This window comes from Ovis canadensis, chromosome 5 (genome assembly GCF_042477335.2).
Source record: "Ovis canadensis isolate MfBH-ARS-UI-01 breed Bighorn chromosome 5, ARS-UI_OviCan_v2, whole genome shotgun sequence".
NCBI classification, from domain to species: domain Eukaryota; kingdom Metazoa; phylum Chordata; class Mammalia; order Artiodactyla; family Bovidae; genus Ovis; species Ovis canadensis.
Genome location: NC_091249.1, coordinates 66,392,402 through 66,409,835, shown reverse-complemented (window position 1 = coordinate 66,409,835; position 17,434 = coordinate 66,392,402). Strand labels below are relative to the sequence as shown.

Below are 17,434 nucleotides of genomic sequence, written 5' to 3'. Positions count from 1 at the left end.
ATTTTGCATGTTGAATGGGACAAAAGGTGGAATCCAGTGCCCACCAAAGAATCGAGGGCACTGTAACTCCCCATTTTAGGCAAAGACCCTGAAGGACTACACCTTAAGACTAGGCAAATCGGAACTAACCACAGATTTTGTAGAGCCTCAACCCAGCTTTCAATGATTTTAATTCTTTAAGTTGGGTTAAGGCTATCCCAAATTGTTAATATCCCCAGGCGTCTAGCAGAAGCAAATGTTAAGTAGTCTCTGGAGGAAGATAACACCATAATGTCACATGTTACTTCTACTAGCAATTTTTCACATACAATTTCAGCATGAAAATATCCAGATACCTAGGGAAATAAGACAACACGAATGAGATCCAACAGAAACAACTACAATAGAAACAGTCAAAGAGAATTCCACTTTTGGAGTTACTGGACACAGACTTTGGAAATGTAAAAATACAGCAGAGAACTGTAAACTTGAAGGTGTGTGTGAGGGGGCCAATCTTGATTTGAAAAATGACCAAGTAGAAATTTAGAGTTAAAAAATACAATAACAAAAGTGAAGAGCTCGGTGGATGGCTTCAAAGCAGATTAGGCACAGTCACAGGGGAAAATGATGAACTGGGAAGTCAGTTAGAAGAAAACATCAGGATGAAACATAGACACAATGATGGGAAATACTGGGGAGGGAATAACAAATAAGGAAGATAAAGTGAAGACTGAAGTTCTACAAAGAGATGACAGAGAACAGGGCAATAGCAATAATTTGAAGAGAAGATATTTGAGAAACTGCCAAAATTGACTAAAAGCTAGCCACAGTTTCCAGAATCCCCGGGAACCCCAAGCAGGACAAATAAAAAGAAAACTACAACTAGGTATCCTGCCAATGCAGGAGACGGGGGTTCAATCCCAGGTACAGGAAGATCCCCTGGAGAAGGAAATGGCAACCCACTCCAGTGTTCTTGTCTGGAAAATCCCATGGACAGAGGAGCCTGGTGGGCTACAGTCCACGAGGTCACAAAAAAGTCATTACAACTTAGTGATTAAATAACAACACCACCTAGGTACATCATAGTAAAATATATGAAAACCAAAGACCAAAAAAAAAATGTTAAAAGGAGTTATCACTACTTGAGAAAATGGAATAGACTGTTAGCTTACTTCTTGACAGAAACAATGGAAGCTAGGAATTAACAGAATTTAAGTATCTTTCAAGTGCTGAAAGAAAATAAATGCCAACCTAGAATTCCATGCCCAGTGAAAGTAGCCTCTAATAAGAAAGGTTAAGACATTTTCAGGATTCTTTAATAGCTGCAGATACTAAAGCGTCTTTAAGTAGAAGGAAAATGATTTAATATGATAGATATAGGTGCAGGAAGAAATGAGGAACAATGCAAAGGTTAATTTGAGGAAATTCAAATGAAGTAGACTCTACAAAACAACATGGCAACGTCATTTGGGGATTTAAAAAGTTAAAATATATAACAAATACACGTAGTAAGGAGGGAGGGACAAATGGAACTAAAATGTTCCGAAGTCCTTGTATTACTATGGAAGAAGACTGAAATGTTAATTAACATTGTTATTGTTGATGGTTAGTCGCTAAGCCACATCCAACTCTTTTATAACCCCATGGACTGCAGCATGCCAAGCTCCCCTGTCCATGGGATTTCTCAGGGAAGCATCCTTGAGTGGGTTGCCATTCATTGCCTTCCCAGGAAGTCATCCTGACCCCAGGAATGAACGCTTGTCTCCTGCACTGGCAGGCGAATTTTTTACCACTGAGCCTGGGAAGCCCCGTTAATTAATATCAGACTTTGATAAATCCAAGATAATATTGTGATTGCCATGATAACTTTAAAAGGGATAGTAAAAAAGTATATAGCTTGCAAGGTAACAGAGTGAAAAAATAGAATATTTAACCACTCCAAAGGCAAAAAAAGAAAGAAGAATAAAAAGAATATAAAGCATGTGGGACAAATGAAAGCATTTAACAAGATGTAGATATGGACCCAAATATATCAATAATTACATTAAATATGAATGAACAAAATACTTCAATTATAAGCCAAAGAATACTGAACTGGATTTAAAAAATCTATGTATTACTTATAAGAAACACATCTAACATATTAACTTTAAAAATATTGAAAGTAAAGCGTGGACAAAACACAAATATTAAACAAAATTATATTAATAGTACATATTAATGTAAGACAAAACATATTTTCAGGCCAAAAGCATTACTCTATATATCCTAAAGAAGGATATATCAAATAATAAAAAGTTCAATTCATAAAGAAAATAGTGGTTATAAATCTTGATTATAAAACTTATACATCATACATTTTATGATGTAGCTTCAAAAAATATGTAGCTAAGATTGACAAAAAGCACAAGAAGTAAGATAAAGAAGTAAGGATGTAGATTATTTGAACATGGTTAGTAAACTTGATTTGGTACACTATTATGTATTATACAGCAATTATAGAATTCAGGTTCCTCAAGTATTTATAATCCGTGACCTTCCAAGCAAATTATAGGGCTAAAATTCTGTCTCATTTTATGTTAGGTGTGGCTGTAAGACTCATTTTGGCCAATGAAATGTGAGTAGGAGTAACTTCCAGGTGCTAGTTGTAATAGTAAACACCTCTCCCCTTTCCCTCCTATAAGGGGAGGGTTAGAGTTCCTTCAGTTTGGACCCTCAATTGAGAATGACATGGAGAGAGCTGCCTAGCCAACCTACAAATGGACACGCTGATGTTGATGTGTGAGAACTAGACCTTTGTTACTTCATGTGTGTGCTTAGTTGCTCAGTTGTGTCCAACTCTGTGACCCCACGGATTGTATGGAGCCTACCAGACTCCTCTGCCCATGGGGTTTTCCAGGCAAGAATACTGGAGTGGGTTGCCATTTCCTTCTCCAGGGGATCTTCCTGACTCAGGGATCAAACCAGCAACTCTCATGTCTCCTGTATTGCAAGCAGATTCTTTACCCACTGAGCCATCATGGAAGCCCTTGTTACTTTAAGCCACTGAAATGTGGAGATTATTTATAAATGTCATGTAACCTGGTCTATCTGAAGTAATACAAGTAGAAAAAGCAAAGGACTGTTTTACAGGCATAGAGGTAAGCCTGTCTTGTACGAGTGTGGTGTGATAAGTCCTGGCGAGTTCACCTGACTTAAGCTCTGGGGAGGTGGGGTGGGAACAGGGCTGGGGCAGGAAGAGCAGCTCCCAAGAAGGGCCCATGAAGACTGCCTGGTGGCAAGTTCTGAAGGACCTTGGATTAACAGTATGGAATAGATACTGTGCTGGAAGTTGATAGTAACTAAGAGGATGAACTAGGGAGAATCTAGCTGGTGTTAAAGGAGGGAATCAGGTAGGGAACTTTTCCCCCACTTCCTCGAAATAGACATTTAAAAAATTTGGTGAGAATTTTCCCAGCAATTGCTTGTACAAGCAAACAGTCATATAAACCAATTTTTTAAAAAATCAAATCGACTACATTCAATCTGCTGTTCAGAAAAAATTTTCCAGTTAATATCTTCATGGTTATTTTCTGAGTCATCTCAAAGAATTTTCCTCTTTTCTTTTTTTGGCTGCCCAGTATTCCACTGTATGGATGTACCAAATTATGAAGCTATTTCCCTGTTGACAGACGTATAGTTTCACCATTACCTTATTGCAGTGACCAGATTGTGAATAATATCCATAGATTTTTGTCTTTTTTTCTACAGGAAGCCAGACCAGTTTTGCCTACCATTTTAATAGTGAAAAGTTTAGGCTGGGTAACAGGAGCGCTATCAGGCCATTGGAGGTGACAGTTTTAGTTAGGGAGTGCCTGGTATGCCTTGATTACACCCAGAAGAGTGTCTCAAACATAGTGGGTACCCAATGAGAACCTGCTGAATGAATGAATGGATGGATGGATGAATCCACATCCATGGTAGACACTTATTGGGCCTTCCCTGCCCTCTCAACATCACCACCACTGACTTTAGGGCCAGCCTGGACACTTTGTTGTGGGTGCTATCCTGAACATTGTAGCATGTTTAGCAGCATCCTTTGCCTCTACCCACTAGATGCCATGAGCACAGCCCAGCTGCAGCAACCAAAAATGTCTCCAAAAATTGCCAAAATTTCCCTGGGAAAATTTGCTTCCACTGATTTTCAGTATGGACTGTTTTTAACTTATATGCAGAGTACATCATGAGAAATGCTGGACTGGAAGAAACACAAGCTAGATTCAAGATTGCCGGGAGAAATATCAATAACCTCAGATATGCAGATGACACCACCCTTATGGCAGAAAGAGAAGAGGAGCTAAAAAGCCTCTTGATGAAAGTGAAAGAGGAGAGTGAAAAAGTTGGCTTAAAGCTCAACATTCAGAAAATGAAGATCATGACATCCTGTCCCATAACTTCATGGGAAATAGATAGGGAAACAGTGGAAACAGTGTCAGACTTTATTTTGGGGGGCTCCAAAATCACTGCAGATGGTGATTGCAGTCATGAAATTAAAAGACGCTTACTCCTTGGAAGAAAAGTTATGACCAACCTAGACAGCATATTCAAAAACAGCGACATTACTTTGCCAACAAAGGTCCATCTAGTCAAGGCTATGGTTTTTCCTGTGGTCATGTATGGATTTGAGCGGTGTACTGTGAAGAAGGCTGAGTGTTGAAGAATTGACGCTTTTGAACTGTGGTGTTGGAGAAGACTCTTGAGAGTCCCTTGGACTGCAAGGAGATCCAACTAGTCCATTCTGAAGGAGATCAGCCTTGGGATTTCTTTGGAAGGAATGATGCTAAAGCTGAAACTCTAGTACTTTGGCCACCTCATGCGAAGAGTTGACTCTTTGGAAAAGACTCTGACACTGGGAGGGATTGGGAGCAGGAGGAGAAGGGGACAACAGAGGATGAGATGGCTAGATGGCATCATTGACTCGATGGACCTCAGTCTGAGTGAACTCCGAGAGTTGGTGATGGACAGGGAGGCCTGGCGTGCTGCAGTTCATGGGGTCGCAAAGAGTCGGACATGACTGAGTGACTGAACTGAACTGAAATGCCCTTTCTAAAAAACAACTGACTCGGCAAAGGTTGATCCTACTTCTTGCCAATCCTGTCTCATTAAAATGCCCTTTCTTCCTGGATTTTCATATAGATTGCTGAATACCTTTTTCTGAGTTCAGATCTTATTCCTGACATCTTCACCATGAGTTAGATCAATCTTCATTATATAGTGTCATTATACATTGACATCATATACATATATATGTTATATACATTAATATATTAATGTATATATACAATAATGTTTATATATGTATATGCATTATATACATATAATCCTCATTATACACTGTCTCATCACTGAATACCCTTCCTTGGAAGTACTTATCAAAGGTGAATCCTTACATTTATTTAAGAAATTACTAAATTAATCTGTTTCCCTTCACTCAGCTCCCTAGAGGGACTCATAAGTAAGAAGTTGGCATATCACATGTCAGTTCTTACTCACCATTTTTATATCTAGTGCCTAAAACAATGCCTGACACATAGTAGATGCTCGATGGGTATTGGATGGATGGGTGGAAGATAGATGGATGGATGGAGGGGTGGGTGGATAAGAGCAAATTATCAGTCAACAAGGGCCACCCTAGGCTACAACAGTCTTCATCCATTTTTGCCCCTGTGCCTTCTAAAGCAATTATGAAAAATTATGTTACCTATACTCACATTTAAAAATTGATGTTAAATGGTCACCACCAAATTCATATGGAATTAAGATAATAACTTCCAGCATATTATAAACATTGGATTTAAAAAATTAAACTCTGCTATAGTTCTTTAAATGCACCTATTAATCTATTGTTATTATTTCTAATATCCTCTACAACTTTCACAGTACTCTCCTTCAAATTCAAGGGATGGAAAAGAAAAATCTGTGAAATTTAAAACTGCCTTAATTATTTATTGAAGGAAGTTGAGTTAAATTATTAAAGGAACCTTTTTGTCTGGGAACTTGGACCTGGAAATTTTCACATTTGGGGCTATGGCTCCTGAGTTAAGCTTTGTGAAAAGTGAGGGGTATGCTTTCCAGTAAGGATAGGATTATTATGAACACAGACATTGTTTTCAGGCTAACCAGTTTTAGGAAAAGATACCTTATAGAATCTGGGAACCTGGAAACTGGTTCTCTAAAAATATTCCTTGGTGTGCCCATTGGAAAATCTTGGAGACCACCATCCTGGGGGTAATTAATACCAGCGGCCAGCAGAGGGAAGTATTGTACAAGCTGCTAGGCTCTATCTCCCTGGCTCTCAAGGTAGCAAAGAGAAAGGGCAATTCACCTTGGACGCAGCGGGGACCACAGCTTGGGCAGTCCAGCCCAGTCCCTTCTGGTGTCTTGTGTTTGCACAGTGAATTATTCATAGGAAACTGGCTCCACAGAGAATGGAAGCCCGAGACTCTCCATCCTGCACCTCGAATCAGGGCCTAGGACTGTAAACTTTATCCTTTCTCCTCTTCAAGATCTGAGTTTGAGAAAAGAAACTGAGGAGTGAAGTCATGGATCTGAATCAAACGTGGGTTTTTGTTATTCTTATGAGATGAAAACAACAGCGAAATTTCAATGATTTATAGATTCAGGAGGCAGGGAGCAAACAAAGTGACTGAAAACGCCTGCGCTGGAGTCGGCCGACGGGGCTGGCATCTCTCTCCTTGGCAAGCTCACCTTCCTGGCCTCTGCTTCTCTGGCTGTCAGATGGGAACAGGATTACCTTCTCCACAGAGCTGTTGTGAGGATAAATGAGATAATGCTAGAAAAGAGCTCAGGATGGGAACGGCATTTTGCAAGGGCTCAAGAAATAACTGTGGTGATGGTGAAGATGAGGATATGGAACTGGCATTTTGTCAGGAGTGAGCATTTCAGAGCTTCCCATTTGGGTCTGAAGAGGAAGAATCAGAAGTGAAAAAAAACAAGCTATTTACATATTGTAAGTTTAACAAATCCAGGAGTTAGAAGCAGAAGCGCCAAGGGAAACAGGCAGAATCAGAGATTCAGAGTTACAGTCTCGCTCCTCCATATCACTCACAAGTGCCTTCCAGGGCTGAGGTCCCACCCAGTGCTGGTAACAGGGTCTCTGTGTCTGCAGTACTGTGTATGGCTATACGTGTAGCCTCAGACATAGAAACAGTGACGTTGTTCCTTGGATAGATCCTCTGTGAAACCTTAAAGGGTGGGGATGAATCGGTTGAAATAAAGTTAGTAATTAAGACTAACTGCTCAGATATATTAAAAGTAAGGTTCAGAGCAAGCCCCGCCTCCCCCTTCTGCTTTACATGGAGAAAGGTAGCAGGGACAGTTCAGAGAGAGGCATGGAGACAAGTTGGATGAGATAACTGTCCTTTCACCTGGCGGCTGTCCAGCCCCCAAATAGCTTTTGTGTTTGGTCCAAAAATAAGATCACATGAGAAGGGGAGAAATAAATACGCAAGTATTTGTCCTTGGGCTTTCTGTGGGTCCACTAGCCGCTCTAGTAGGGCCCCAGGAGAGTGGCTTCATGCCACACTCCGCTGCCTCTCTCCCCAGGCTCCGCAAGGCTGGGGAGACAACCTGGAACAGGGCGCGTGTGATGTGTGGTCGGCACGTAGCCCGCCTCTCGGGGCTCCCCTGAGCTCCATACACATCAGAGAGGGAGCAAGAGAGGACAAGCAGACCCAACCGTCTGGCCCCTACGGGAATAAGGGCATCGCCTCCTTTGGTGAAGGCCACTCCCTTCAGATGGAAGATGGGAACTCCTTTCTTCCTGCAGAGGCCTGCCTGCTGCAGTCCTGCTAGGACAGTGTGGACACCGTAGGCTGCCACAGCTGCCAGCACCCCAGAAAGAAAGCACCCCAGAGCCAAAGCAGAGGTGAGTACGTTCGTTTCTCCAAGGGGCTCGGATTACTGTGGACTTTCTGCTTGACTTCAGGCTTTTGCTCTGCATGAATGCTCTCCCCCACCCTCTTCTCCCTGACCTCAGTCAGTGGCAGGCTCGAGTCTATGTGATGGATGCTCAACTGAGACATTCCTTGTACTCCCCTCTCTCATTCAGACACTAGCTAGATCCCAGAAAGAACTGGGTGAGTTAAATTCTTAGCAGGGAAGCAGCAAAGGGCTGCTACCAAGTGAATTATCTTTGCTGAGATTCAAGAAGATATTTCCCAGAAAATCATTAACAAATCCCATTACGGTAATGTTAATGCTTAGTGTTTTGTTTTGTTTTGTTTTGTTTTTTTAAAAAAAAGCTCTGCATCAAATAGGAAAAAAAAAGAAAAGAAAAAAAGATGCCAGGTGATTCCTTGTGATTGGGCAAAAGGGAAGAACACAAATGAGGTTGAAGAGCATCTGTAGAGTTTCCGTTCCCTTCACCTCCTCTCTATCTCCTGACGTCTTGGAACCCTGCAAAATACACTTAACAGATCCAAAAATTCTTCTCTTTGGAAAAAAGCAAGGGTTTGGGGGAGAACTCCTCTGTAAGCAGAGTCAAGGGAAAAAGAAGAAAGACATTGTTTCAGAGTCTTGTGTTCTCTTCCTAATGTCTCTGCCTCCCAAGCACGTGACGTGTACCTGGGCCTGTTTGGAGGTACAGAGAGATGTCTCCATCGCTTGCATGCACATACTGCTCTTCCTTGACACAGCTCTTGACTATGAATGCTATGCTAAGGGTAAGCCAACAAAATGCTGGTGGGAACAAGATAAATCCTTGAATAAATCAAAATTCTTTGAGTGACAACAGGCTGAAATCCAATTTGAAGAGACTTACACAAAAAAAGAAAGGGGTGGGTGGAAATGTTTTCCTCATGTAACTGAAATGGCCAGGGTTTTGATTTGGTGGAATCCAGGTGTTCAGATGATGGTATCCTGAATCTGTCTCTCTCCATTTCTTGCTTTCCATCCTTGTATCATTCCATTTCCAGGAAGACCCGTCCATCACAGTAGAGGATGGCTGCCAGCAGCTCAGGGCTGACACCCTGCTGGTACAGCTGCCCTATAAGAATGGGTGCTGTCCTTTCCCAAGAGTTCTAGCTGGGATCTCATTTCACTAAACCAATGTGGGAACTGTGCCCACCCGTGCCACAGGGGTATAGTCATTGCCACCCAAAACCAAATGACCTGAAAGCAATGAAAGGCTGGTCCCCAAAGACAAGAAGGGGTCTGGATGCAGGATGGCTAGGGTCAACAGTTACCACTTTGTACTGCTTTTTTGGTGACCATTCAGATTAAGAGCCAAAACTCCTCCAACATAGCCCCTCCTCTTTCCTCCCTCTTAAGAGGTCACAAAAATGTATAAGTGACAGAAAGTGTCATAGAAAAGATAATTAATAGAACAGGTGACTAAAAGATCCCATGGTATGCCATCCCTAGAGACTCCTGAGAGTGGGAAAGACATCGGAAGGCTTGTCTCTGGCTCAGTCCCCAGACCACCCACCATGCCCAGACCCACTGGACCCTCAACCTGGCTGTGCTCACAGGGGTCTCCCCTTCCCCTCTCTCACCCTTGTCCACTTCTGCCTCCTTCTGCTCTGCTCTGCTGATGGGAACCCATCTTGCCTCTCAAAGGCTGGCCTCTGCAGTGCCTTCCCTCCGACACCTCATCTGGCCCATCTGACCTTCTCTACTCCTCTCCTATCTAAGCTGGGGCAGCACTGACCCTCAGCATTCCATCACTGTTTACCTGCTCTTTAAGAGCTGCACGTATCTTAGTTTCTCTCCCAACTTGAATTCTATATTCCTGGGGAAAATTAAGTTTCATCCCCAGCCCTACCTGCTGTGTCTAACACATATTGATGCTGCTGCTGCTGCTGCTAAGTCGCTTCAGTCGTGTCCGACTCTGTGCGACCCCATAGACGGCAGCCCACAAGGCTCCCCTTTCCCTGGGATTCTCCAGGCAAGAACACTGGAGTGGGTTGCCATTTCCTCCTCCAATGCATGAAAGTGAAAAGTGACAGTGAAGTCGCTCAGTCGTGTCCAACTCTTAGCGACCCCATGGACTGCAGCCTACCAGGCTCCTCGGTCCATGGGATTCTCCAGGCAAGAGTACTAGAGTGGGATGCCATTGCCTTCTCCGCTAACACATATTAGGTGCTTCTAATTAGTAAAAATAAATAAAAATAAAAACAGCCTCCCTAAATAGCTTGGAGGGGCTTCCCTGGTGGCTCAGTTGGTAAAGAATCCGCCTGCAGAGTGGGAGACCTAGGTTTGATCCCTGGGTTGAGAAGATCTCCTGCAGAAGAGAAAGGCTACCCACTCGAGTATTCTGGCCTGGAGAATTCCATGGACTGTATAGTCCGTTGGGTTGCAAAGAGTTGGACAAGACTGAGCAACTTTCACTTTGTCACTAAATAGCTTAGAGAGGATGGCTAGATTACTTGAGATCCTTAATTCTTAATTTGCAAGTAATATAATAACTATGACAAACATTGACAGAGCTCTGATAGACTAGAGACTCTATGGGCATCTTCTCAGTAAGTCCCCACAGTGACCCGGTGAAGTAAGTGCCAATATTATATCCAGACATTTACTTTAGTCTCAGAGAACTTAGTCACTTGTCCTAGATCAGACAGCTAGTAAGTGGTGGTCTGGAAGTTAGAACCCAAGCAAGCCTGCCATCTTCTTTCCTATTAAACTCATCAATTCCCTGTTTATCCAATAGCACTTTCTGCTGCCTGACTTTAAAAAGTGAAGGGCACGGGCAATTGGTCAGAGGCTATGAATAAGCTCGGATACTTTAGCCTCCTCTCCTGCCACCTGAGCTCCCAGTGCCTCTGCAGGGGAGTCTTTATTAGACTGTATCCAGGGGTGTGGGGTCCTACCCCAGGGCCAACAAGAAAGTCAAGGGTACAGGAATTTTGCAAAAGGAGGTACTTCTGGGACTCTGCAGAAAGGCAGGTACTTTTTGATTAAATGAGGTCTTTGATTAGAGTAGTCTTTGGGAAAACGTTAGCTGGAGGGTGGGCTTTAGAATTTGTTTGGTGATCTGGCTGCCCATCACTGAGCATGGCCCTGACCTTTCTCCTGCCCTCTGAGCAGGGTGACCAAGCTGAGCCTCCTGCAGAGGGTGGTCTGAGGGATTTAGAATGCAACCAAATTCAGAGAGCAGAGGAAACCCAAATCTCAAGTAAACAGTATTTTTTTATACCATCTGTGCCTCTGCATTCACCCACTGGCCTCTGGGCTGATGCCATCACCTGTGGTGCTGGGGAGCCCCTGTCTGGCTTGAGGGTATCTTGTTTCTCTGATACACAGGAACCTACTCCTGTGGGATAGTGTCTTCTCAAGAGCAGATCCTACTGGGTTTATGTCATTAATCCTCACAGTATCCCTGAGAGGATCAGAGAGCTGGCTTCCTCACAAGTGAGGCTCAGTGAGATGAAGTCACATCCCCAATTACACAGAAGCAAGGAGGGCTCAAACTCAGGGCAGAGGAGTTCAGAAGTCCTTAGGATACAAGCCTTCTTGCTTCCCCAAGTGATCATGATAGAACAAAGCTAAAACGAAAAGAATTATTTAAGTTAAGTAAAATGTTTTGGGTAAATCTTTAAGAGAAAAACCATTACCAGACTCAAGAGAAATAAAAACATGTTCACATGAAAATGTGGACACCACACATTCACAGCACCATTACTCATGATATCTAAACAGAGGAAACAAGCCAAATACCCTTTAACTGATGGACAAAGGAATGGCATTCATAAATATGAATAGGCTACATATGGATAAGCCTTAAAGACGTTATGCTTTTTAAGGAAAAGAAACCCATACTATATGATCCCATTTATACGAAATAGCCAGAACAGGAAAATCTATAGAGACAGAGAGTAGGCTGGTGGTCGTGTGGGCCTGGTGGGAGCCGGGGAGGGGATGCCAAATGACTGCTAATGGGTATGAGGGTTTCTTTGGGGGATGACAAAAGTGTTCTAAATTAGACAGTGGAGATGGTTGCACCACTTTGGGAATATGCTAAAACCACTTAACTGCACACTTTAAATGGATGAACTGCATGATATGTGAACTATATCTCAATAAAATCTCTCTCTCAAAAAAACACCAAACCATGCATGGCTAATGAAATAATTAACAAAGTGACAAAATGGCTTTGTTGAAGGATGTAGTCTAACCCTGTCTGCTCTGATAAGTTTATGTCTCGCCCCACTGAGCTTGGCTATAGGTCTCCCAGACAATTCAAGTGGAAAAAATATAGATGGAAAACATAAGATGCACAGATTTCTCCCCAGAATTTAGAATTGAAGGATCTTATTCTCCTCTTTCTTGTAAAGATCATTTTAAGTTTTACGGAATCAATCTCACTACTCTATTTTTGTTTCTGGGTTTCAAAATATGCTTCAAAAAGCATTCTCCAACCTAAGATGGGAAACCTTATTACCTAATAATTTCCTCTAATGCTTTTCTCTAATGTTGCCCTCTAAGGTTTGTCTGGTTACATTTAATAAACTTTTATTCATCAGGAATTTAACAAATTGAGGATCCAGGTTGTCTTTGTTCTGCCAAGTACATAGCCAATGATTAGATCAGGAGTTTTTAAATTTTAGATTAAAACAGATTTGAGGCATCTTATAACTTCCTGAAATTCAATATGAAAATGTGTGTATGTGTGTGTGTGTGTGTGTTGTATATATTCCAATGCACTGAGGCCTAAGCCAAGTCAACAGCATAGTTGTTAAACAAATACAGGGGAGGCCTGAGTACTTACCCACAGGGAAAGTACTCTGTCACATGTCAAGCGAGAATCCCACCACCTTTGGCTTTGAGGCGTTACTAAGGCAAAGAACAATGACTGTCTCTCATTGGTTCCCCTGGGCCTGTAACACTTTAGGTTTCTAATCATCTGCTGACAAATGAATGGAGCTAATACATCACTTTAGCTGACAGAACTTGGAGCCCTCCTGTCACAAAGAATTGGAGGCTTATGGTCTAACAAATATAAATAAATGATAAACTGAAAATAAAACTGCCTTTCCAAAGAAAGTAGCAGATCCTTCTGTGCAGACTTGTGTATTCACATAATAAATGTATAAGCAACACCCACCGTGTACCAGGCACTGTGCAGACTAGTGGTTCTCAAAGTCTGGCCCATGGGCCAGCAGCCTCAGGATCACCTGGAGCTTGTCAGATATGCAAATTCCCAGGCCTACTCCAGTCCTTCTGAAGAGAAACTCTGGAGTTGAGGCCCAGTTATCCATGACTGTGATGCACATTCAAACGTGAAAACTCTTGATCTAGGAACTGGAAATATAAGGGTGAACAGACAAAATCCCTGGCTCTTCTCATGGACATTTCATTTTAGTGTGTGTGTCAGGAGGACACACAAATAAGTCAACAAATAACTGAACATGATAATTCTCAGATAGTAATAAGATCTATGAAGAAAAAGAGAGATCTATGAGAGGCTAATTTAGAACAGGTGGTCAGGGAGGAGGGTCTGAAGTGAGACCAGAATGATAAGGAAGAGACAGCCATGTAAAGAATCGAGGGGCAGAAAAGAAATCCATGCACTTCAGGTGGAGGGAACAGGAAGTGTAAAGGCCCTGAGGCAGGACCATACTTGGCTTGTATGAGGAGCAGGGAGGCTAGAGAGCAGTGAGAAATGCATCAGAGATGGACCTGAAGATGCAAGTGGTTGACAGCAAGCTTAGCTTTCGTTCTTAGTGCCAGAGAAAGGCACTGGGCGGTTATGTTCAAATAGAAACACAATCCCATTTACCTTTTAGCAGGATTCCTCTGGAACTGTAGAGGGTAAGGGCAGAAGCAGGGAAGTCAGCAAGGAGGTACTGCAACAAGCCAGGCAAGGAATACTGGCGCCTGGATAGACCAGACCTATATGCAAAGACCTAGTGTTAGGTGAAAAACAAACAATGCAGGACACTCTGCCTAGTAAATTGCTTTTAAACAAACACATTCAGGTGTATAAAGACATTTTCCCCTCAAAGGATCCAGGAAAAAAGTGAACAATGATTATCTTTGGGAAGAAGGGGGTTAGTGAGGGTCATTTTGTACCTGTCTGTATACTGTACATTTTTTATATATGCACAAAGCATTCCTTTTATTTAAAGATAAAATATTTTAAAATAAAATTGAAAAGCTGAGATCGAGGAAAACATTGACTAGGCAATGGATACCAGTATCAGAAAAAGAAAGCCTACTTCTCATGGGTGTGACCCTCTCCAAGCATCCTCTCCTGTAGTTGCTGAGCCAGGCCGATCAACTGGGACAAGTTCCTGCTCTTGGGTTACAGTGAGATTTGAGAAAGGCACCTTTTCACTTGAGAACCTCTAGACCCCGTTTCTGTCCTGTAGCTCTGGTTATGTTTGTGTCTGTTGGGTCTCCTTGGGCAACTAATACAATTTCCTGTGAATGTCAGCTGTGTTTCCCTGCGCCCTGTTTGTCAAATTGCTTCCCTCCGTCATCTTGGCAGCTGGTTCACCAGGAGGCCAGCGTGCCCTTCATTTAATTGCATGATTGAGCATAAACAGAAGGAAATACTTTGCTGCGGGGAGAGAGAGGCAGGCAGCATCTGATTTCTCCTGTCAGCTGATTAGGATTTTTTGAGTCCAAACAAGGTCAAACGAGATTAGAAAGAAAATGCAGTGTCTGGTATGCGTTTCATATAACTGCATTGTTCATGTAAACAGGATGAATGACAGGGAAACTTTAAAGCAAATATTGAATATCAGCCTCAAGACTCAAAGACAAGAAGCCAGGGCTTATGTGTTATGGCAGGAGAGAAAGAAAATTTATTTCCTGCGGACATTTGGAGTCCTGTTGAATCTATCATGCTCTGATTCCTCTTTCATTTTGGTGCAGTTAAAAAGTGATAGTTTTATGTCTGATTTTCAGAGGCGCTGAACACAGAATAAGAAAAAATTATAGAAATGCCACATTTTACTTTTCCTGTCCTTCTAAATCTCTTATAAGAGGTTTGGAACCACTTTCTGTAATAGCAACTGCTTAAGTGCTTGGTAGTAAGTCAGTCTCTCAGGTCGGGGAAGGAAAAATCTCAGCTCCAGTACCAGCCACAACATTGTAGACATGGCTGACTCTGGCCAAGGCCACACCTCTGTGGATAAACCTACCAGACTTCTACTAGGACTTCTGTTGGTCCTCCAAATCTGTCATTTTCTTCTTTTCTCAGACCTGCCCTCTGTAGTGCTAGTAAGTGCATATATAAAGTTTTAATTACTTCACAACCTTAAATGGTTTTAATGGCACTGAAAGAGGTCTAAGAGCTTTGAAGGAAGCTATGGTTTCTGTTACATACTCTCTTAGAATCTAGTGGCTTGTGAATGCTTAACAAGAGGCTTTGACAGCTGTTATTTCCATGGACTATTTCCTAGTCCAGAGCTAGGAGGCTATTCTGAGGCCAGACTTTTAAACTAAGAAACCTCCCATTCTTTACCATGCTAAATAACAGAAGGGCCAGGAACCGTTAACATTTCATATCTCATGATTCCAAGCATCTGAATATACATTATTTAAAAGATAAATCTAGGTGTGGTATATATACACAATGGAATACTACAAAGCCATAAAAAAGAATGAAATAATGCCGTTTGCAGCAACATGGATGGAACTAGAAATTATCATTCTAAGTAGAATAAATCAGAAGGAGAAAGACAAATACCATATACCACTTATATGTGGAATCCAAAATGCGGCACAAATGAACCTATCTATTGGAGAAGGCAACGGCACCCACTCCAGTACTCTTGCCTGGAAAATCCCATGGACACAGGAGCCTGGTGGGCTGCAGTCCATGGGGTCGCTAAGAGTCAGACACAACTGAGTGACTTCACTTTCACTTTTTACTTTCATGCATTGGAGAAGGAAATGGCAACCCACTCCAGTGTTCTTGCCTGGAGAATCCCAGGGATGGGGAAGCCTGGTGGGCTGCCGTCTATGGGGTCGCACAGAGTCGGACACAACTGAAGTGACTTAGCAGCAGCAGCAGCAGAACCTATCTAACAGAAACAGACTCACAGACAGAGAGAACAGGCTTGTGGTTGCTATGGGGAAGGGGAGGTGGAAGAGGGATGGAGTGGGAGATTGGAGTTGTAGCAAATGCAAACTATTATATATAGAATGGATAAACAGCAAGTCCTATTGTATGGCACAGGGAACTATATTCAATATCCTATGATAAGCCATAACGAAAGGAATATGAAGAAGAATATATATATGTATATGTGTGTATATATATGTATATAAAATGGAATTACTTTGTTGTACAGCAGAAGTTAACACAATATTGTAAATTATACTTTAATAAATTTTTAAAAAAGATAAATCTACACACTTGAAATGGAAATTGAAGCAAATATGGAACTTGAGAGATGTTAAATTAAAACATTAAAAATTCAGTATTGAGAATTATGTTAAGTACTTTAAGGAACTGAGAAATCATGATTTCCCAGAATTTGGACAGGAACACTGCCAAACAACACCTGATAGTAGTAAATTAATTGGTTTATATCAGTAGCTAGGGATTGCATTTGCCTATATCTGCCTAGGAGATGTGTGTGTTTTTTTGGCTTTTTTTTTCCCTTAAGGGCATTTGACAACTAGATGTAATGAAGAAACAGCACTAAAATAATGACTTACACTTGCATCACTGGTGTTCAAGGTGTTGTCACACATTTGGACACATTTGATTGTCACCATAATCACAGGAGCTTGCAGGGAAGATTTAGGGTGCTTCCTAACTTTACCACCTATCATTCCAGGTGGCTAAAAACAGCTCACATGCACTCTGGAAGCAGCAAAACAATTCTCCAATATTAAGAAGATGACTGTCTAAAATAACTTCATCTATGATCTGGAAGGTCCGTTGGAATCGTGCAGATGCTTAAGAAGATTACTATTTTTTTTTAAAGCAAATTTTAAATTTTGTCAAAAGGACCTTTGACAGTTCATTGAGGTTCCTGTTAATAAAGTTGAGAAAAATCAATTATTCCTGTACCTCTCAAGTTCCTTTTAGCAGAGCTGTGCTTCATCCATTATCAGAGTTATGTTTGTCTGTGCTTCTAATTCTTTGTCACAGGAGGTGAGCTTTTCTGAACTCCTTCCTTCAGAGGCACATGGAGTTTCCCTGATGACTCTGGAGAACAGTTTTCCATCTCCACCTTCCCAGAGGAGGGAGAAACCAGCGAATATATTTCTAGTTCCAACAGGTCAATCTGTACCTCCTATCTGAATCACCAGGTGGGCAGGCTTGTATGCGTGTATGCACATACACACATACTCTCTTTCTCAGTGACACCTCCCAGGCTCAAATGCCTGCATCAGGAACAGGACTCTTTGTCAATTATAGGAAACTATTAATCATGTTTCCATTTGGTCTCTTCAGAGATACCTCCTGATCCATAGCCTTTCAGTCCAAATT

At 41.9% G+C, this 17,434-nt stretch overlaps 1 protein-coding gene across 3 annotated transcripts in view; it reads left to right on the top strand.

Moving 5' to 3' along the window:
• Nucleotides 1–7,327: 7,327 nt before the first annotated feature.
• Nucleotides 7,328–17,434, top strand: part of FGF1 (fibroblast growth factor 1) — a 113,248-nt gene continuing 103,141 nt past the window's right edge. The window contains exon 1 of one of the 3 annotated variants that reach the window (XM_069592295.1): nucleotides 7,328–7,906. The gene's annotated coding sequence lies outside the window, so the exon portion shown is untranslated. The remainder of the gene's footprint in view (nucleotides 7,907–17,434) is intronic. The other 2 variants (XM_069592294.1, XM_069592298.1) reach the window with 2 other exon arrangements.